Genomic DNA, 22343 nt, shown 5'->3' with positions numbered 1-22343 from the left:
GAAGACTATAGAAGAATTGATGCTTTTGAGTTATGGTGTTGGAGGAGAATATTGAAAGTGCCATGGGCTGCCAAAAGAACTAATACATCCGTTTTGGAAGAGGTGCAGTCAGAGTGCCCCTTGGAGGCCCAGATGGCCAACTTTGTCTTTCATACTTGTCACATATTGTCAGGAGGGACCAGTCGTTGGAAAAGGATATCATGTTTAGTAAGATGGAGGGTCAAAGAAAAAGAGGAAGACCCCCAAAGAGATGGACTGGCCAAGTGGCAGCATCGATGGACTCAAATGTGGCAACAGTAGTGAGTTTGGCCCAGGATCGGGCAATGTTTCATTCTGCTGTGCATAAGGTCACTTTGAGTCGGTACCGAATCGATGGCACCTAACAACAACAACAACAACAACACATTGACTATGCAAAAGCTTTGAACTCTGTGGATCATGACTAATCATAGGTAACACTGTGAAGAATGGGTATTGTAGAACACTTAATTGTGCTCATGATGAACCTGTATATACACCAAGAGGCAGTTATTCGAACAGAACAAGGAGACAAGGAAAGGTGTGCACCAGGGCTGTATTTTTTTCACCAAACTTATTCAATCTGTATGCTAATCAAATAATCTAGGAACTGGATTTTATGAAGAAGATGGTGGTTTCAGGTTTGGAGGAAGACTAACAACCTGTGATATGCAGATGATGCTGGAATCAAAGGTAACTTAAAATACTTAATGATGAAGATCAAAAGATTAGAGCCTTAAGTATGGGCTGCATCTCAATGTACAGAAAACAAAAGTCCACAACAATGGACCAGTAAATAATACCATGATAAATAGAGAAAAGATTGAATTTGTCAAAGACTCCATTTTGCTTGGACCCACCATCAACAATCACGAAAGCAGCAGTCAAGTAAGCAAATGGCACATTGCAATAAGCAAATTTGCTTATTGAAGATAGTGTACAAGACCTCTTTAAAGTGTTGAAGACCAAAGATGTCAGTTTGAGGACTGAAGTGTGCCTGACCCAAGCCATGCTATTTTCAATAGCCTCATACGCATGTGAAAGTTAAGCAGTTAATAAGGAAGACCATATAAGAAGTGATGCATTTGAGATATGGTGTTGGAAGAAGAATATTAAAAGTGCCATGGACTGCCAGAAGAAGAAACAAATCTGTGTTGGAAGAAATACAACCAGAATGCTTAGAAATCAGGATAGCCAAACTATGTCTCTCATACTTTGGACATATATCAGGAGGAGCCAATCCCTAGAGAAGATCATGATGCTTGGTAAAATGAAGGGTCAACAAAAAAGAGGAAGACCCCAACGAGATGGACTGGCACAGTGAGAGCAGCAATGGGCTCAAATATAGCAATTTGGAGGATGGCACAGGATCTACCAAGTGTTCTGTTCTGGTGTGGATAAGTCAGAACCGACTTGAAGGCACCTAACAACAACAACAACAACAGTCATCTGCGTCTCTACTATGTATCTTCATTCAGGATCTTTTCCCCTTCTATTTAATTTTGTCTCTTTGCTATTATATTTAGATAGTCTCAAAGAAAAATCCAGCAGCTTATAGTTTATAATAGAAACATTTCTACTCTTGAAATATACCTAGTGGGCCACTGTAGGATAAGCAGTTGACTGCTAACCACAAGGTCATTGCTTCAAACCAACTAGCTGCTCCTTGGGAACTCCAGAGTCACTGTAAGTCACAACTAACTACATGGCATTTAAAACAATAATCTTTTAAAATGTGTGTTTGTGTGTAGAGAGAGTCAAACTGCCACAACATTGTTACAGAAGATACCAGTTTTTGTGTTGTTGTGAAGTGCCATCAAGTTGATTCCAACTATAGGGCTTCCAAGGAGCAGATGTTGAGTTTGAACCACTAACCTTGTCACTAGCAGTCCTGTGCTTATTTTATAGTGCCACCCACCCCAAGACTCCAAAAGTATCAGTAGGGGCTATTCTTTTGACACATCAAGTCTTAAATAAACATCTACTAGAAATCATTATGTATCCTTCTGTTTAACAAAGAAAAGCTATTACTGTTACTTTTACAACAGTATAAAAATAAAGCTATTACCCTCGCTGTTGTTTGGTACACTGTCCAGTACTGGGCCATCTTCACAATTGTTACTATGTTTGAGTTTATTGTTGTCAGTCCATCTCATTGAGGGTCTTTCTCTTTTTCACAGATTTGCTACTTTACCAAGCATGATGCCTTTCTCTAGAGACTGGTCCCTCTTGTTAAAATGTCCAAAGTACAAAAGACAAAGTCTTGCCATCCACGCTTCTAAGGAGCATTCTGGGTACACTTACAATAAACTTTGTTCATTCTTCTGACAGTCCAGGGCATATTCAATATTCTTCATCAGCAACATAATTCAAAGGCATCAATTTTTCTTTGGTCTTCCTTATTCATTATCCAATTTTTGCATGCACATGAGTTAAGTGATAACACCATGGCTTAGGTCAGGCACACCTTAGTCATCAAAGTACTATCTCTGTTTTCTAGTATTTTCAACAAGTCTTTTGCAGTAGATTTGCCCAATGCAATATGTCATTGGATTTCTTACCTGTTGCTTCCATGAGCACTGATTGTGAATCTAAGTAATATTAATTTAATTTTTTAAAATTAATTTGATCTTTTCTTCGTCTGTCAAGACATTGCTGAATGGTCCATTTGTGAGTAATTTTGTTTTCTTTTAGTTATAAATATTAGGAGTTCTTTATTTTTCTTTACACCTCAACATGAAAAAGCCTTAGTATATATTCATTCAAAATTAACCATCTAAATGGTGAGGAAGTAACTAAAAAGAAAACTGGATAGCTGTGCAATCTAAGCATGGCACTCTGGTATCACAATTTCCAGGATTATAAGTCTAGTCACCACTTGATATGTAGATTCATTTCTATTAAAATCCAAAAGCTGCCTCTGGTGTCCTAAGTACCATACATATGAGCAGAATGGCAATGAGAAAAATAACACATATAAAATTAAAGAATCATATTTTGATGTGCAACTTTCAAGAGCAATAATCCCCAAATCAAGTTGATATACTTGTTTGTTTTTTTAACAAAAATATGAGCAGTATTTATTTCTTTCAGTGATTAAATCCTCTTTCCTTTGCTTTTGTGTATTTTTGGAAACATGATTATTTCAGAAACAGAAATAGAAATGCAAAATGGTCAGAATGTGGACCCCAGGAAGCCAAAGGAGGAAGCAGGCAGTCAAGGTCGGAAATCCAGAACAGGCCAGAGAGGAACAGCGGCCAGACCTAAACGTGCAACAGTGTTTTCTATATTTATCAGCTTATTTCCTCAATATCTGACGCTCTCATCAATGTAAAAATTTAACAGGACGCTACAGAAATATTTATTGGCACACAGAAAAACAATGCCAGCAATTTTGGTTTTGAGTTGTTATAACTATTTTATAGTTAATATTTAAGGGATAAATATTTTAAATTACTTTATTATCACAACAAAGACCCAAAAGACTCCTTTGTTTTGTACTTAGACAACCAAAAAGAATTGAACTATTACCCTCTTCACCCCCAATAAGAAAGCATTTGCTGGAACAGTCCTCAGTCCTTTTAAGTGCAAGTCAATTTAAACTCAACAATTAGTCCAAATCCTAAAGGCTCCAACATTTCCCTGTTAGATCAGGGAAACAAAATCCATTTGGGGACAGTTATTAAGATGAAGGTGTGTCTTCAGTGTGAGAATTGCCTGCCATCAGTGGTTTTCTTGCTAATGTTTTTAAAGTTCTTGGACTTTTCAACCCTTTTGGCTTTCTGGTAGCCGAATCCACCACCTCCTCCTCGCTTTTTATGTTTGCCTTCATTGCTGTTCCTGTTCAGATCAATGAACGGAGGCACCTTGAAATCAAATGACAGAACGACTTGAGGTAAATTTAAATTATTAACAAAGATTTGCTTCAGAAAATGAGACATATGCTCAAATATGTTACGAATTGGGCTGTGAACTTTAAGGTCAGCGGTTTGAAACTACCAGCCGCTCCGCGGGAGAAAGATGAGGCTTTCTACTCCCGTAAAGATTTACACCCTCGGAAACTCTGTACAGGGTCGCTATGGGTCGGAACCGACTCGATGGCACTTAACAACAACAAACAACATGCTTCCTTGGCTGACTTATGAAGGAAGTAATTCTTTTCAATCATTTTTCAAAGCTGAGACTAAATATCAGAAATTTTGGATCAGGAAAACTCAAATTCACTCAGTAGAACTTGCACTGCTTCAAGAAACAATGGAAACCCAATTCTTCTGGGCGCAAAATGAGCAAGGCATATCCTTTTCCATTTAGGCCTCTGGTTGTTCTACCCACATGAAGAATAGACTCCTTAGGGCCATCGGAGGGTCACAGTGAACAATTCAGTCAACTTCAGAAATATCCAGTCCTTGAGCTGCCACATCTGTACACAACAATATGCCAGAATCTGCATTGCAGAATTGAAAGAATGTGGTTGTTCACGTATTTTGCTTCTGCCTTCCATGAATGGCCAAGATGGGTAAATCAATGTAGTTCAGAAATTCACAGTGGAATTTAACAGACTTGCAGGATAAAAAGAACACTATTAGTTTCTTCTTTCGATGTTCTTAAAGAAAGTAAAGAGCAGAAGGGAACTTTTTTCAGAAGCACAAATAATGTATCCCTGCTGAAGGCCATCCACTGTTGCATTGGCTTTATCATCATCAACACCAACATACAAGGGCTCTTTGGTCAGAGAAATCTTCTTCAGGTCTTCAATTTTTTTAGTTTGTGTGGCAGAAAAAAAGCATTGTCTGTCTGTGTACTGGCAGAAGTTTAATAATTTGTTTTCATTCCTCTTCAAATCCAATATCCAATATTTGATCAGCTTCATCAATAACCAGACACTGTATTTTTATACATGTTGTTGTTGTTAAGTGCCATTGAGTCGATTCACCCCATAGTGACCCTGTACAGGGTTTCCTAGGAGCAGTTGGTGAGCTTGAACTGTCAATCTTGGAATTCAATGAAGCCTGGGGTATTCTGCATATGGTCCAGAAGGTGGCCTGGTGTGGCCACAATGATGCCGATCTGATGCTGATCCCATTAGCTTGTTTTTGTGCTTTAGCAGATGTGTTACCGCCTCCCATGACCAACCCATACGTGTGAATGTGGTGTGTCATTAGCTCCTTAAGCACACCAAGAGTCTGCATGGCCAGTTCCCTAGTAGGTGAGACAATAAGGACTGCTGTTCCATTCCTAGGCATACATTTTTTGGCTTAACAATAAGTTCACCTGCAGGGATGAGAAATGCCAGGGTTTTGCCTGTGTTTGCTAGAAGATCCCGGCCTTCAAGAAGTGGTTAGATACTTTTATGCTGAATTTCTATCCTGCTTGTAAACCCCATTTCTTTTATTGCCTTCAGAGTATTTTCATTCACAAGATCAGTTAGAGAAGTAAATGAAGAATCCCATATGCTCCTGTCAGTCCCATGAGCAGCCTGGGTACTTTACTGTCACCTAGCTTCTCCACTCTCATTTCTGCTCTGCAGGAGCCTTGACACCACCCTCTTCAGATTCCTCTTTGTCTCAGGCCCAGCAGCATCCCCCATTTTTATCTTTGTCTTTTTTGGTTCTAAATTGGGAGGCTGTGTTATTGCTTCCTCATTGGCCAAAAGAGCAGATTTCTTGGGTAATTTTTAAATTTTTACATTTTCCTATGATTCTTTAGAAACATCTCCATTTTGGGCTCCATACTGTTCAGGGATTTTTTTTTTTAAATCTTTTCCACCTCCTACTGCTTCTTCAGGCAGATTTCCTGAATAGGCACACATCCAATGCCCCCTGAAGCTTTAGGGTTCACTGCCTCAATATCAGGTTTCACTTCTCAATCTTCTTGCACAGGAGTTTCATCGGTAAGTGAGATATGATGTCGAAGGAATGAAATCACACTAACACCAGAGTCTGGTTCCTCCACTCTCCTGGCTGACACACTTAACTTATTTTTCTTTTTTAAATTTTTACTGTGGATTGAGTGATAGCCTTCATGGGTAAATACCAGCTTTACATTCAACCTATCATATTTCATTTCATTGAAATGCCTGCAATCCCCTCCATGCATCATCATTCAACAACACCTGCTTCCATTCCCTCTTTTTTTCTGGATGTACACGGAAGCACTCAGGACTATATAAAACCACTCAAACAACCAAAGGGCATATCCTGCAAGCCTGCCCCCAGGCCGCCAGCACACAGCCTCTCTCCCTCCTTGAGTCTAGAGTCCCCAGTCACTCAAGTCTCTCCACGTCATCGTCTGCCTCCATCTCTGGCATCATTGTTTCTCTAAGTAGGGTCCCTCACTCCACTCTTCTCCCTTGATGGGAGAAGGGTCCTCAGCTCCTGGTCTGCAAAATCAACTATTCCCCTTCCTTTTGTTACAAAATGTCTACCTTTACATTTGCAAAAATCGCAATCAGTCCTGACACCAATTATTCACTACTGAACCACAAGAGTCTCATCCCCATCTCCTTTCACCAGCGCCGTCTAGAAAGGTTGTCTTAACTTGTTTTTAAAGCAATAAAAGCACACTATCACTTTTGAAACTTTCGTAGCAGACGAGAAACTATTCACCAGGCAGCTACAACATTAGATGCTTTCTATAAAATGCTGAAGAACGTTTTATCTTTTAATACTAAAAATATATACTTCACAAAACTTACTGCACTGACTTGTGCTAAGCAAACAGATTTCTCTTTTTAGGTTTCTATTCTCCTTACATATATGTTGTTGTTGTTGAGTGTCATGGAGTTGATTCTGTCTTATAGCAACCCTGTATATGGTTTCCGAGGAGCAGCTGGAAGGTCTGAACCACTGACCTTGTGGTTCAACCAACCTTGTGATCCAGCACGTATCCTACAGTTCCACACCATGCTGACAGGGACTCCTCTATACTCTCTTTAATCTCTCTGCCTTATGTCTACTATCCTTGATAGTGAAGATTTTCAAAAATCTTAAGTCTGATTCTATAGGTATGGTCATCATAAAACTTCACATAAATATATAACGAAGACTCAAATCCCAATTCCTGAAAGGTTCAGGGGATCGTTATCTACTCTTCCCTTCTGTTATGAAAACATCACGTTCCATAACCAGTGAAATTAAGCTATCTGATCAACAAGCACAAGCTGTTTAGTTCCTAAATTGAGGTGACAAAATGTACAAAGGAAAGTCACCTTAATTCCACTATGGGGGAAAAAAATGCACTAAAACCCATCTCTCTCAGCTGAGCCTTCATTCAATATTGAAACAAGTAATCTCAAATTCCATGGTTTTGGCTGCTGCTCAACCCTATTCCGTTTAACTGGGGATTGAACAAAGCAAAATAAAAAGGAGCTTTAATCTGTCTTTTCTTCACTTTTTGCTATACTACACTGACAGTGTCTTCTTCATTAATTAAGTTTTTGCTTCCCATCCTCCCCCTAAAGAAATAGACTGTGGAACACTATATGGACACTAAAGGAAGGAGCAGAAAGTAAAAGCCATAGTTTTTTTAAATCAGATAAAATATACAGGGTTTTTAAAGCTCTATTTTATTGTTGTTCAGTGCCGTCAAGTCAGTTCTGATTTATAGTGACCCTGTATAGGGTTTATAAGGAAGAGTTGGTGGGTTTGAACTGCAGACCAATGGTTAGTAGTCCAGTGCTTATTCTACAGCGCCACATTAGGATTCCAAAGCTCTATTTAAAGAGGTGAAATATTCATAAATGATTAAGCTAATATAGAGAAAACTTTCAAACAAATATTAAATGGAATGGTAAGAATTTAGTATACAAGTCACAAAGACAGGGCCAGAGGTAAATGGGGGTTGCTTGCACAGGACTACTTGTGAATCTATCTTGGGGGCTGAAAGACGTAAACTGCCCTGCCCTCTTTCTACCATCCACTAAAAGAGATGGACTGATGAGTTTAAATCTTCAGAGACTAAGATACTATGGCCTCAATTAACAATGATTGCAGCTTGCCAATTTTGACCATTTTTAGATTTGCAAGCTTGACTTTTACTGTGTTTCTTACAGAAAAAAATATGTGTTCGCTGTTGTTTTGCTCAATCGAGTAAGAAGCATACAGTCTCCACTAGCCTGAGACCACAAGAACTACATGGTACTGGCTACCACTACCAACTGCTCTAATCAAGATCACAATAGAAGGTCCTAAACAGAATGGGGGGAAAATGCACAGCACAATTCAAAATCATAAAAAAGACCAGACTTACTAGTATGATAGACATTGGTGGAACCCTAAGACCCTTCAAAGCTGGGACTAAACCCACTTTTATAGATTACCTTTCAGTCAAACTATCTGTTGTTGTGAAGTGCCATTGAGTCAGTTCCAATCCATAGCAACCCAGTACAGGGTTTCCAAGGAGAAGTTGGTGAGCTTGAACCACAGTCTGGTGCATTAGCCCACAGTGTCATATCTATAGACAGGTCTATTTAGCTCCTAGAACAATTGAGATCAAAGGGGTAGTATTTGCCCCCAAACAAAATTCAGAATGTAGGAAGGGGCAGGAAAGGTGAGTCATACACATTGAAAACAGTGAAGTGAGAAGAATTTTATTACAATGACAATGTCAAAAAAAATGTGTATAAAATGTTGTATAGAAAACTAATTTGCTCTGTAAACTTTTACCCAGACCACAGACCACAATAAAATGTCCAATAAAATTTGTTTTTTTTTGTTTTGTTTTTTCAAAAGCAAAGGAAGAAGGGTAGGGAGTAGGGAGGTAACAGAGAGAAAAGCTCATCCTTATTCATCACTGCTATGGAGGACTTTTTGCTTTGATAACAATTTAAAGACGATATGTCATCTCTAATTTTGCCATCATGAAACTCAAAATAATAATGTAATAACTTTCTAAGTTTATGCAAAATCTTTTGACTATAATGACAGCTGTTCTAAAGGGAAATGACTGAAAGGTAAAAAAAGATGAGAAAATACATTTCATGTATTTTTTATTTGAGCTTTTGATACCTCAAAACAAGAGAACTAGAGAAACACATTCTTTATTGTTTTATTATGTAAATCAAATTATCTTCTTTTCCAATTAAATTCTATGGATAAATTGCCAACATGCATATCTTAGGGGAAAAAAACTACAGAAATGGTACAAGTTTGATGGTAATTTCAATAAAAAATGCTCCCCTGTTTAACAAATTAAGGATTACGGAGCTTTATACATTTTCTCAAATTCTCTCACTAAAAACTGATGATCGGTAGGAATTTTATCATCCCATTACTTATTAATTTGTTAATTCCAAAGCTCAAACTACAGTTTCTAATCCATTTCCCAGTATTTTTAGATTGCTTTCTAACAAAGGTTAAAACTCAGTTTTAACCACAATAATTAGTAATCATATACTGAGAGCTTATTTTGTTTCAAGCACTGTTTTACATATATTATTACCATTTTCCATATTTTATTTTCCATAAGTCCTGATGATATTATGGAGTGGGCTACGGATCATTTTACAGATAAGGAAACTGTGTAGCAGAAAAATAAAGCAACTTTCTCAATAAGGATTGAACACTCAAATCAATCAGTGGTGACACTGAGAATTGAATTCAGGTCAGAATAACTGTAAAGCACCTGCTCTGAACGCTATGTATATATTTAATGTTCTACAAATCTGAAACACAGAATGTAAGCAGCAGTTAATATTATTCCAAATTATAATTATTTCTCCAAAGTTGCCAGATTGAAAACCAGACATCATCGTCACTTGTTATCTACTGTTGCTGTCTGATGTTACTGAGTCAATTCTGACTCGTGGCAACCTCGTGTGTGCAACATAGAACTGCTCTACAGAGTTGCAAGCAGTCTTCCAATATGCCACTGGGTGGATTCAAACTATCAACCTACTGGCAAGCAATTACTATATTTGATCTCAAATTGTACACAGCATGAATAATTAAATAATTTAATCTATTCAGCTATAACAGTAAATCTATTATATATGAATAAGGAGCTAAAGCAATTTTGCTAATAGAAAACACCTATAATATTTTTACAACATTTTATAAAATTGCCATGAGATTTGACATGTTAAGAGCATAAGTGGCTAATGTGAATTATAAAACAAAAAATACAGAAAATCAAGACACATTTAAATCTTATCACATAAAGCCACTTCACACCATTTCATTAGAAACCCAGAAAGGAATTGATCCTTTCCTTATTAAGTACCTAAGTATTCTGTAACACTTATAACAGGTAAATTATTCTCAATGATAGAAAAAACAATTCTGTTTATTATAGCCAACAAAATTTACAGAATTGTAACAGCAAAGATTACTGATAGCAAGTGGGAAAATACTATCAAGTTCATGAATTAGAGAAATTTATTGATTAGGCCATCACAAAAAGTAGTAAGATATTATTTCCCATGAAACAAAACTAACAAAGAACTAAACACCTAAAGTTGAAACAAAGTATTTATTTGGTTTTTATTACAAAAGTTTCAGAAAGCCTCACACCCAGCTCTTTCACATCAGTTAACTTTGATTCCTAGCATTTTCCTGGACAAGCATTTTACTACTTTTCTTAAAGATGGCCATGGCTCAAGCAGCTGTCATGATGGGTTAACGAACTTTAAAAAAAAAAAAAAAGGTTTATCATGTATACACAATTCATTTCCACATCCACAAGTCAATAATGGTCAAGAATAACTAACAGTTAATTAATGCAAAGAGAGAAAACTGAAATGAAAGCTGGAACATTATGAATTCATCTTAGAGTTCATAGGAAGAAAATGAATCTTAATATAAAGGGTTTTTTTCCCATTTAATTATATTTTTACTTTCACATCTTTACATTCATGTCCACTTTAAAAAAAAAAAATCAGAGTAATAAATGCAGGAAATGACAGTATTTAGGAAGAAAGGAAAGCTCTTAGGTATAAATATGATCTAGGCTTAGAACTTTCTTACTTATTGTAATTATCAATTTTCTGATTTTAAGAAACACCAATACAATTTACTTTATTTTGCAACACTGATTTTTAATTAATCCTATTACGTTAAAAATTAGAACTGACACTCTCCACAAATGCCACCCAATGCAAGCATTTACAACTCCCTGCTTTGATCAAAAGGGGTCAATCATTTTCTTTCACATTAATTTGCAAAAATGAGTATTTATTAACTATCATTAACTTTTTTATAACACAAGGCAATAAAAATCAATGTTACCATGCACAGAATGCCATTATATGCCCAGCAGTGTGTACGAAATTCAACATAGATTATTGCTGCTCCTCAAAAGAATCCATGCAAAATAGGAATTGCTGTTGTTGTTGTTGTTGTTGTTGTGAAGTACAGTCGAGTTGGTTCTGACCCATAGCGAACCCTGTATAGGGTTTCCAAGGAGCAGCTGGTGAGCTTGAACCACCAATTTGCAGTTCAAATGGCTTTGCAGTCAGGCGCATTAACCCACAGCGCCACAGCAGGACTCCGAAATAGGAATTACTCCTCCCAAATACAGAAGGGAGCACAAGACAGACCTCAGTAAAGTTAGGTATCTTGACCAAGGTCATGAAAAAGAGACCAAGCCAAATCATAACATCTATACCCAAACAATGATCACTGTACTCTATTAACCCATCAATATAGCTAATCCTAACTTTGTTACAACAGACATCTGTGCCTTAAAAGAATTCTCACTCTCAGTAAACTTATTTAACCCTGATTCTTACAAAAATAGCAGGCATTATTTCCTTCTTTTTATAGGGAGAAAACAGAGCCCAAAGAGGGATAATAAAAATAGCTTTTCACAACTGCCAATGCAGATAGAAGAGCACTGGTCTGTGGCCTTTAGCCTTCAGATCCAGGGCTCTTTCCAATACTTTAGCCTTGCTAATATGTATCTCTATCAAACTGCTTGGGCAAGCAAACTGGCTGAAGACTTTGATAGCTCTCTGATCTTGACATTTTTCGCATACTTGCTTACCATTATGATTATTCCCTTGGGATCTTTCTAAGAAGAGAAATTTATATACATTTTCCTTTATTTCAAGATAAAAATTGTTAAAATAAAAAAGCTGTAATTGCTACTCCTTATTTTGTTGTCTTCTATTAGAACTTTCTATAAATTTTGTTTGATTTAAAATACAGAAATTCTGGGACAGGTGGTGAACAAATTAATACTGAAAGGGTGGTTCAAGAAATAAGTAGTATTTTCCTTCATAAAATATTAATACAAAGACTTGCAAGTCTGCAACTCTGTACATGGTCTCTCTTCCTACCTCAGAATAGGTGATGTAATCTCATATAAGTAATGAGAAAAGACTGGTAAAAGAATTACTTTGAGATTTTTACAATTTCAAAACCAAGTTTTTCAATACACTTAGGCCACAATAAAATGAATCATACTAATAGTCATGGATAAACACATTTGCCGACATATACATCTAAAACTATACTATCTGCATCCATTCTGATTCATGTATCTAAATACAAAGCACTTTCACATACTCCAAGGGGAAAACTTAATGATGTGTAACTACAACACAGCTGTCCTTTTGAATATGGCTCTAAAGGTACCTGACAACTCAGGAATTATATAGTGAAAAGCCTTTTATAATAATGTACAACAAATCAGTTAAGAGATGGCTATAAACAACCAGGAATAACCTAGGATTAAGCAAAACGCATACACATACTTTCGGCCAAGTTCTAAAACATCAACCATGATAAAATAATTCAAAATGATAAATCTATAAGTAGGCTTCACTACCTATATTATCAGAAAAGATTGTAATGCTTCATAACTTGGTGAAAAATATTCTGCTAAAAGCATCATTTTAAATGTGCCTTAAAAAATCCCTCCCCCTCAAGAATAGTTAAGAAATGATTATAAGTAGAATTTAAATGAAGTGATGCCATCTGTAACTCGAGCAAGTATGTAATGGAAAGTTGGAAAGAAAAGGCAAAGGGCATTTTGCTTTTCCCACATAGCATACAAAAAAGTGTTTTATATCCTGTTGAAAACATGACAATACATTTGACAGCTTTTCCACTGTGCCTAGGAAAAGCTTTAAGACTCCAAAGAGAAATATTCTTACTTAAGGAAATTGAAACATTAAAAAAAAAAAAAATCTAAAAAGTAAAATAATCAGATTATGTACCACTTTTCAACCACTATACAATTTCACTAAATAACAAATCCTAGGTATATAACTAAATATTCAAAACCTTCATTCTTGCTACTGCTATAAAGTGAAGGATTCACAGCTTTCAGTCTTTGGATCAATGATATTTCTTAGACTTTAAAATCAACTTAATGAAGACTCATAGCATCAGCAGAAAACATACTTCTGTTTTCCTAACAATTACTACATTATTTCCAGTGCTTGTTTTGAACTGCTGATAGAAATAGCTGAGGAATATTGTCTATTTCTGAAAAATGAAATGGTATTAAGTATTTACTATGTGCAAGGCAGTTGGACAATGAATAAGGAGGACTATAGAAGAATCAATGCATTTGAATTTCTATGGTATTGGAAAAGAATATTAAAAGTACCATGGACTGCCAGAAGAACAAACAAATCTTAGAAGAAACACAGCAAGAATGCTCCTTAGACACCAGAACGGCAGATTTCATCTCTCATACTTCAGACATACTATCAGGGACCAGTCCCTGGAGAAGGACATCATGCTTGGTAAAGTGGAGGTCAGCAAAAAAAGAGATGAACTGAGACAGTGGCAACAGTAATGGGCTCAAGTGTAACAATTGTGAGGATGGCACTGGACAGGCAGTGCTTCATTCTCTTGTGCATAGTGTGACTCTGAGTCGGAACCAACTCAATGGCACTTTAACAACAAATTTGCAAGGCAGTGTTCTAAGCACCTTACATGTACTAACTTTATTGAATCCATACAACAACCCTTGAACACTTATCATTGGGCTCCTTGTTCTACAGGTGAGAAAACTGAAGCACACCATGAAGTCATGCAGTTGTTAAATAGAAGAACAGAACATTTAATCCCAGCAATTTGATTTTTCTCATGTGCTCATCTACTTTGAAAAATTATCTCTGCAGTTTATATTAAATAAATAAACCTGCTTACTACAAGGTCAGCAGTTTGAATCCACCAGTCGCTCTGTAAGACAAAAAAGATGATGCTTTCTGTTCCCGCAAGGATTTACAGCCTCAAAAACCTACACAGGGTGGTTCCGAATTGAATCAACTCAACGGCACACCACCACTGCCACCCACCAATACCACTATATCAAAAATTTATCAAGGGAAAAAAGAGAGAAGAAAGGGAAATTACCTTAAATCTCCCTCTTTTCACCCTTTAACTTCTGAACCTAAAGCAACAAAGAGGAACTTGCTACATTAGTTCACTGATTCCCATAGGTATTGCATCTTAAATAATAAGAATTAGTCTCAAAAACTTGGCTTTGATTCCAAGCTTTGTAGATTACTAGGTCATTCATTTAATTTTTTGACATTCATTCCTAGCCTGTAACACAGGATTAAAAAATATTAGCTTTCTTATGAATTTACATATCTGGGTAGCCAAATATCCAAGATAAAGACAGAATGTTGTTTACAGAAGAATTTCAGCTAATAAATGTAGAAAGAATAATGGAAATAAAAAGAAATTTATCGATTTGGGAAAGAGCACTCAAAATATAAAATATTAGAGAAAAGTTGATAGGGAAATTTACAATGGAGGGTTCAGGTTATTGCTACCTGATATGTCTCCAGATGTGACACCATATGAAAAAATAAAGTGTCATTTATGAAGTACTCTTGCCAAAGGAGTCCTGGTGTGGCGCTGTAGGATAAGCACTGGACTGCTAACCGCGAGCTTGGCAGTTCAATCCCACCAGTCACTCCTCAGAAACCCTATATAGGGTCACTATGAATCAGAACTGTCTTGACGGCACTTAACAACAACCACTTGCCAAAAATTTTGAATCTTAACGCAACAATTTTTAAAGCTTACTTCTAGTTATAGGACAAATGGAAAATAACTGCTGAATATGGTAGTGTGTATACATAGTATACATATATTTGAAATTCCTCATAATGAAAAAATTTGAAGAAACCTTTTCTCCAGCTGCTTCATAAACTTGTGGTGATCCTGACAAAAAGTACATAAAAGTAGCTGGTAGTCCTGGTGTGGAACTGTAGGATAAGCACTCAACCACAGAGTTGGTTTGAATCACAAGGCTGGTAGTTAAAACTCATCAGTTGCTCCCTGGAAAGCCTAAACAGAGATGCTATGAGTCAGAACCAGCTAGATGGCACTTAACAACAATACAACAACAAAGTACATAGCAGGCACTTGTAAGTTTGAAAAATGAATACGGATATAATTTTAAAACTAGATGCTCTAAATTAGGGGTTGTAACACTACAATCCACAGACCAAATCCAGACAGTTGTCTAGTCTTATAAACAATAACATAGCCATGCCCATTCATTTAGTTACTGTTGTTTCCACAACAGAGTACAAGCAGCAGAAACGGGCTCTGTAAAGCAGTTTGCTAATTCCTGTTGAGAAGTGTGTATTTTTCATTTTCTCTTTCACAGCAGAGTTAGCCTCAAAAGATTTTCATTCTATCTGTAGATCACTTTGGGTAATAATGACATTTTCACAATGTTATGCTTACCTATCCATGAACATGGTATGGTCTTCTACTTAATGTAGATCTCGTTTAGTTTCTTATTATACTGCTTTACAGTTTTCTTTGTATAAGTCTTTTGTGTCTCTGATTAGGTTTCTTCCTAAGTATTGCATCTTTTGGTAACTACCGATAATGGTATTGTTTTTGTTATTTCCTTTTCAGAGGCCTCTTTGTTGGTGTAAAGGAATCTAATTTTTGAATGCTGATCTTGTACCTGCCATCTTTCAATTGATCCCAGTAGTTTTTTTGCTGTTTTGGTGAGTAGTGAATTGGACCTTAAAAGCTTGTGATTGGCCATGTAAGGAGTAACTATTAATCTTTCCCAATCTAGAGCAAGAAAGAATGAAAAAAGTCAAAGGAACCTCAGCCTCCATAACCTGACCAGAAGAACTAGATGGTGCCCAGTTAACACTGGTGACCATCCTGCAAGGGATCACAATAGAGGATACTAAACAGAATGGGAGAAAATGTCAGAAAATATTAACTTCAAAAAAAAAAAAAAAGAAAGAAAGACCAGGTTTCCTGGTCTGATGGAGACTAGTGGAACCCCCTAGACTATGGCCACTATTTAGGTCCTGAACTGAACGTGCAACCATAGCTGAACTTTCAGCTAAACAACAGACAGGTTTATAAGGTGAACAGTAACATCACAGAGGTACACACTCCTTAGAATAAGCAACCACTTAAAATCAACCATTTGAAATCAAAAGGGTAGCATTTGCCCTGGAATAAACCTCACAAGGCAGGAATGGACAGGAGAGAAGAATGTATGAAAATGGTAAACACAGGAAAAAATGTCCATGAATTATTGAATGAAAAACCAGTTTGTTCTATAAGTCTTCACTCACATCACAATTAAAAGTAAAAACAAAAAAGATTTTTCAGTCTTGTCTTCATTTTTTAATCAAGGATTTTTCCTAATCTAACTTTTCATAAATAGAAATATCTCTCCCCACCCCCCCAATGCAAACATACACGAATTGGGTTTAGGTAGTAGTATCATCATTTTTTCCATAAGCGAAAAAATCATTTTACAATCTTAAGGCAGTTATTTTCCTTCTAAATCTAGAAGATCATAACAAAAGATAAAACAAGCAAAGAGCAGAGGTAAATATACATATATATGTATGCATGTTATATTGATATAGATAGATAGATGCATATACAATTTATTACTTTACTTCAAGTTCCCAGTTTAATAAAATAGCTCAAGGGAAACAATATATTACATGTTTCATTCATTGTAACAAGGGGTATTCTTTATTAGTTAAAAGAATGGAAGGAAGGATGGGGAGGGAAGGACACATTAATAGCAATCTAGAATTTACTCTATATGATTCTAGCAAAGAATTCTGCCAACCCATGGGACGTTACTTTCAAACTATAAATTTTTGTATGTTTTAGATTAATAGTTTAAACATTCTTTGGCAGCCTTTAACTTAGCTTACGTAACACCTTCGGGTACACCCATGAGGTGATTAGTAATCGAAGGCCTGAGGAAGCAAGGTTTCAGAGGGAAATACACAAAGACATGAATGAGTTTAATATGCAAGTACACTAGCTAAAGGGCATAATTAAAACTACATCACTCCTTTAAATCTACATAATTATATCCCAAAGTCATTCTCATTAGTATCTTTTACTTTGCCACTAAACCAGAAAGAGCCTCAAGTCTACACAGTCAGGAAATAAATATGAAATTAAAATGTTAAGGCACAGACAAGTTTTAAAAAACCCTGTAAAATGCAATGACTGAACTCTCCACCAGTCAATCTTCTTTGCTAGGGAGTCCACGGTAAAATACATCACCATATCAGGTGACCCAGTATCCTGAATATCACCTTAAAGTTTTAATAAACTCTTCTCAAGTTCAGAAAAGAAAAGCTCCTCTTTTTTTGGCACTAACTCAGATGGAAAACGCTACTAACCATAGTTCCTTACTATATGTGATAGTTAATGCTACGTGTTAACTTTGCTATGGCGTGATTCTCACCAATGCAGTTTTTCATTTTCTTAAAACTTCTTCCTACTAAGTCCCTGGGATCATTCTATACCCTTGGAGAATTTCTACCAAGAGTATCCTTTGTAACCACCAAGCCTCCCACCCCCAGCCACAATCACCATAACCTTCTGATCTCAGGCTTTAATTTAACTGGCCTAAGAGATTCCCTTGGAAGCCACTGTTTTGACTGAATCTTGCTCTCTGGTTCTTATATTGGTAAATATAAGATATAATCCTAGTTACTATTCATCCCATAAAATTGTCCTCATTATCTTCAATCTTGAAATACTCAAGATCAACTCTTCGAGTTTTGCTGATCTTTAAAACCACTTTTGGCATCCAATGGGCTTACTGAAGTTAACATGTTCACTTAAAATTGAAAATTGAACCATGTGAGATCCCAACATCAGTAAATAACAACAATAGTTATACAAAGGACTTTTCCCACCATATTCTGAACTTCAGCCACCGTCAAGGTTGACAGTCTTTCCTCTCTTGGCTCATCTTTGCAGTCTTCTTGATCTTCTAAAAACTTTATAATTTTTATTAAAGAAAGATGTCCCCTTTTTTTGTTGTTTGTTTGTTTTTTTAATGTTTTATTGTGAATTATATGATTGTTTACATGGGAGAACATTGGTTTTACATTCATTCTATTGTATATCATATCATTGCCATGGTTACAATCCCCTCCATGCATCATCAACCAACCAAAGGGTATATACCCTGAAAGCTTGCCCCCTACACCACCTCACCCCACCCCCAGTCTTCAGCACACAGTCGCTCTCCGTCTCTGGATCCAAAGTCCCCAGCTGCTCCATCGGTCCACATCATCGTCTCTGCCTCCATCTCATGCATCACTGCTTCTCTGGGTAGGGTCCTGCTCTTGGCTCTTTTCTGTTGACGGTCCTAGTGACCTCTGCTCCTAGATTGGAAAGTTAATCACTCCCTTCCTTGCTATAAAACATCTACCTTTACATTTCCAGCTCCCACAATCAGTCCTGATAACAATTATTCACTATTGTATCACGAGAGACCTATCCGTATCTCCTGACATCAGCCCTGTCCAGACAGATTGGATACTACTCAGCGGAGATTCTACTTCTACCGTCCTTCATGCCCTCTGGATCTAGGCTCCCTCTTGAAAGCTTGTAAGCCAGTCACTTCTTGCCTTTGTAGCACCCCATTTTAGGTAGCCAATGTCCAAGTTGCCCATCCCTGTCTACTCTGTGTATGGAGGTGGTGGGAATGATTCTTGCTGTAAGGATTTGTTCCTTCTTTTGAACTACTGCATCCACGGGTGCAGGTCAATTTCATCAAATTGTATCAGATTACTCTTTTTTTTCCTTTTCTTTCTTCTTCTGGTTGAGCTCTGATCATCCAGTCATTGAGGCCAGGTCAAGTGGGTATTATCTGCAAGTGTGGGTGTTCTTCCCCTTGAGTTCTGTTAAAAATTTGATGTTAGCTCTGACATCAAAATTATTTTTGTGAATGCACCCTATTGAGACAAAAAGTGAGTCACTAAGATAACCTTGTCTGCAGCCATCCAGTGATCACAAAGCCATGTTTAAACATGTTTGGTATGAATAAATGCAGGATAATGCACTAGAGCACAAGGTTAGTTTGAACTGCAAGGTCACCGTTTCAAACCCACCGGCCACTTTTCTGAAACCGTATACAGGATCTTTATGAGTTGTAGCCAACTGGAATTCTAGTAGCAATACTTTTTACTTTTGTGTGTGTTAGTATGTGTGTATTACTACTAGGGATCTAGTTTACATGAACTGTTTATATATTGCTATTGTTAAGTGCTGTCTAGTCGATTTCAACTCATAGTAATACTGTATAGGGTTTCTAAGGAGTGACTGGAATTTGACCTTGTGGTCCAGTGCTTTATCACACAGCATCACCCCAGGATATATTATACAAGTTATATATATATGATTTCACAGGTTTTGCTTTCCAAAAGAATCCATCCTAAGACACTATGCAATGATAGTTGATTTTCCTAATGATCACCCTGAAGCAGTTCCAAATCAAGAAAATCATTTTAAATCACTAAAAAGATGATGAGATCATGTCCGATACACTTTCAGTAGTGAGTGCACTTCATTACAATCTTAGTATTTAATGTGTAATAATATACTGAGGATATAAAGCACTAATGTCAATCAAGAGGATGTTACATTCCAAATCAGACATTCACAGAGGTCATACTGAAAATTTTATATTATGATCAAGTGAGGATACATGGAATGAAAAATCACCTCCAAAATTACAGGGTGGGGGTAGGGGAGCAGCTATAAAGGCATGAAGTGGCTGACTTACAAGTTTACAAGAGGGACTTGAGTTTCAAAGAGCATGCGGGGTAAGGCAGAATCCCCACTGAATAGTTTTCATCTGGTCTAGGTGGTTCTGGTGAAAGGGAATGAGGATAGAATTCTTTTGATTCAGTAGTGTGAACTGTTATCATGACTACTTGCAATTGTCACAACTGTAAAGGCAGAAGTTTTGCAACATAAAGGGGGGTGGGGAGTAGTTAATCTTACATTCCAGGAATAGAGGACCCTAGGACCATCAAGAAAGAAGAGCATGAGTAGAACATGGAACCATAACCAGAGAAGCAGTGACACCAGAGATGGAGGCAGAGGTAATGACATGGCGAGATAGAGCAGCTACGGACTTCAGACTCATGGAAAGAGAAAGGCTATGTGCTGGCGGCCAGGAAGCTGGCTTGCAAAATGTGCCCTTTGGTTGTTTAAATGATCATATATTCCAGAGTATTTCTGAGTACATAAAACAAAAACAATTTTAAAAAACCCCAGAAGGAATAGAAGCAAGTGCTAGCAAATGATGAGTCAAGGAGGAGATTGTAATCATTGCACTAAAACAAAACATAGACAGGATGAATGCAAAACCAATGTCCTCCCATGTAAACTATCACTCAACTAACAGTAAAAGCTTTAAAAAAAATTATAGCATGAAAACTCTAGAGGGTATTGGAGATTCTAGGCAATGATTTGTAGGAATTTAACACACCTTTTTTGATAACAGTAGTACTATTTCCCCACCACTCACCTGTCAAGTTTTTCATACTTGGATGGCCTGTGTGCTGCTGTGATGCTAGAAGTTAGGTCACCAGTATTTTAAACACTAAGAGGGCCAACCACGGTGGATAGGTGTCAGTGGAGTTTACAGACTAAGACAGACTAGGAAGAAGAAGAGGTGGACCACTTCAGAAGGTTTCGCCACAGAAAATCTTATGATAGCAGTGGAACATTGTCTGATACAATGCCAGAAGATGAGCCCCTCAGGTTGGAAGGCACTAGAAATACGACTGGGAAAGAATGACCTCCTTAAAATAGAGCTGACCTTCATGATGTGGATGGAACAAAGCTTCAGGGACCTTCGTTTGCTCATATTTCTCAATATTAGAAAGAATAGCTGCAAACATCCACTAATAATTGGCACGTGGAATGTACAAAGTATGAATCTAGGAAAACTGAAAGGCATGAAAATTAAAATGGAACACATATACATATCTATTTCCTAGACATATATCCTGAGCTAAAATGTACAGGTATTGACCATTTTGATTTAGACCACAATCTAAATCTAAATATATGGTTTATTATGCCTGGAAAGACAAATTAAAGAGGAATAGTATCACATTCACTGTCAAAATGAACATTTCAACATCTTTCTTTAAGTACTCTGCTATCCACCTTCAAGAAAGACCAATTAATACAGCTATTTTCAAACAGCAGCTACTAAATGGCAATTTTCAAATGGCAGCTATTAAAGCCAATGATAAAATCAAATAATTCTACTAGACTCTCCATTCTGAAATTGATCAAACATACGATCAAGACACATTGATAATTAGTGGTGACTGGAATGCAAAAAGTTGGAAATGAAGAGGAAGAATCAATAGTTGCAAAACATGGCTGTGGTGGTAGAAATGATGCTGGAGACTGCATGATAAATTTTGCAAGAACAATGACTTATTCATTGCAAATACCATTTTTTCAACAATATAACGTGTGACTGACTATATAGAGGACCTCATAATATGTAATATAAGGAGTCAAAATGAATACATCTGTGGGAATAGATGATGAAGAAGTTCAATGACATCAACTATAACAAGGCCAGAGGCCTACTGTGGAACAGACAACCAAATGCTCATATGCAAAGGGTTAACCTAAGAAAATGAAAACAACTCTAAGAGAACCTTGAATCTATCTAAATTTAGAAACCACCTCAAGAAAAGATATGATGCATCAGACAATAATGAATGAAAACCAGAAGAGGTGGGGGATGACATCAAGGACATAACACATGAAGAAAGCAAAAAGTCATAAAAAAAAAAAAGACAGAATAGAAAAAAAAGACCAAAGTAGATGTCAGAAGTAACTCTGAAACTTGCTCTTGAATGTAGAGAAGCTAAAGTGACTGGAAGAAATAAGGAAGTGAAAGAATTAAACAGAAAAATTTGAAGGACAGCTCAAGAAGGCAAAGTATTATGTTGTTATTTATATTAAAAGCCATCGAGTCAGTTCTGACCCATAGACTGGTGAGCTTGAACCACCAACCTTGCGGTTCAAACTGACTTTGCAAAAAGTATTATAGTGAGTAAGAAAACTAAAAGAAGA

The 22343-nt window shown here is 36.8% G+C and overlaps 1 protein-coding gene and 1 pseudogene across 1 annotated transcript in view; both read right to left on the bottom strand.

Moving 5' to 3' along the window:
* PRIM2 (primase, DNA, polypeptide 2 (58kDa)) overlaps positions 1-22343 on the bottom strand; it is a 407781-nt gene that overhangs the window by 89923 nt on the left and 295515 nt on the right. The window lies entirely within an intron of this gene.
* Positions 3720-5930, bottom strand: LOC102842937 (annotated as a pseudogene).

Source organism: Chrysochloris asiatica, unplaced genomic scaffold (assembly GCF_000296735.1).
Source record: "Chrysochloris asiatica unplaced genomic scaffold, ChrAsi1.0 scaffold00019, whole genome shotgun sequence".
NCBI lineage: Eukaryota > Metazoa > Chordata > Mammalia > Afrosoricida > Chrysochloridae > Chrysochloris > Chrysochloris asiatica.
Note: the sequence above shows the minus strand (reverse complement) of the source record. Positions and strands in the feature narration are given on the sequence as shown.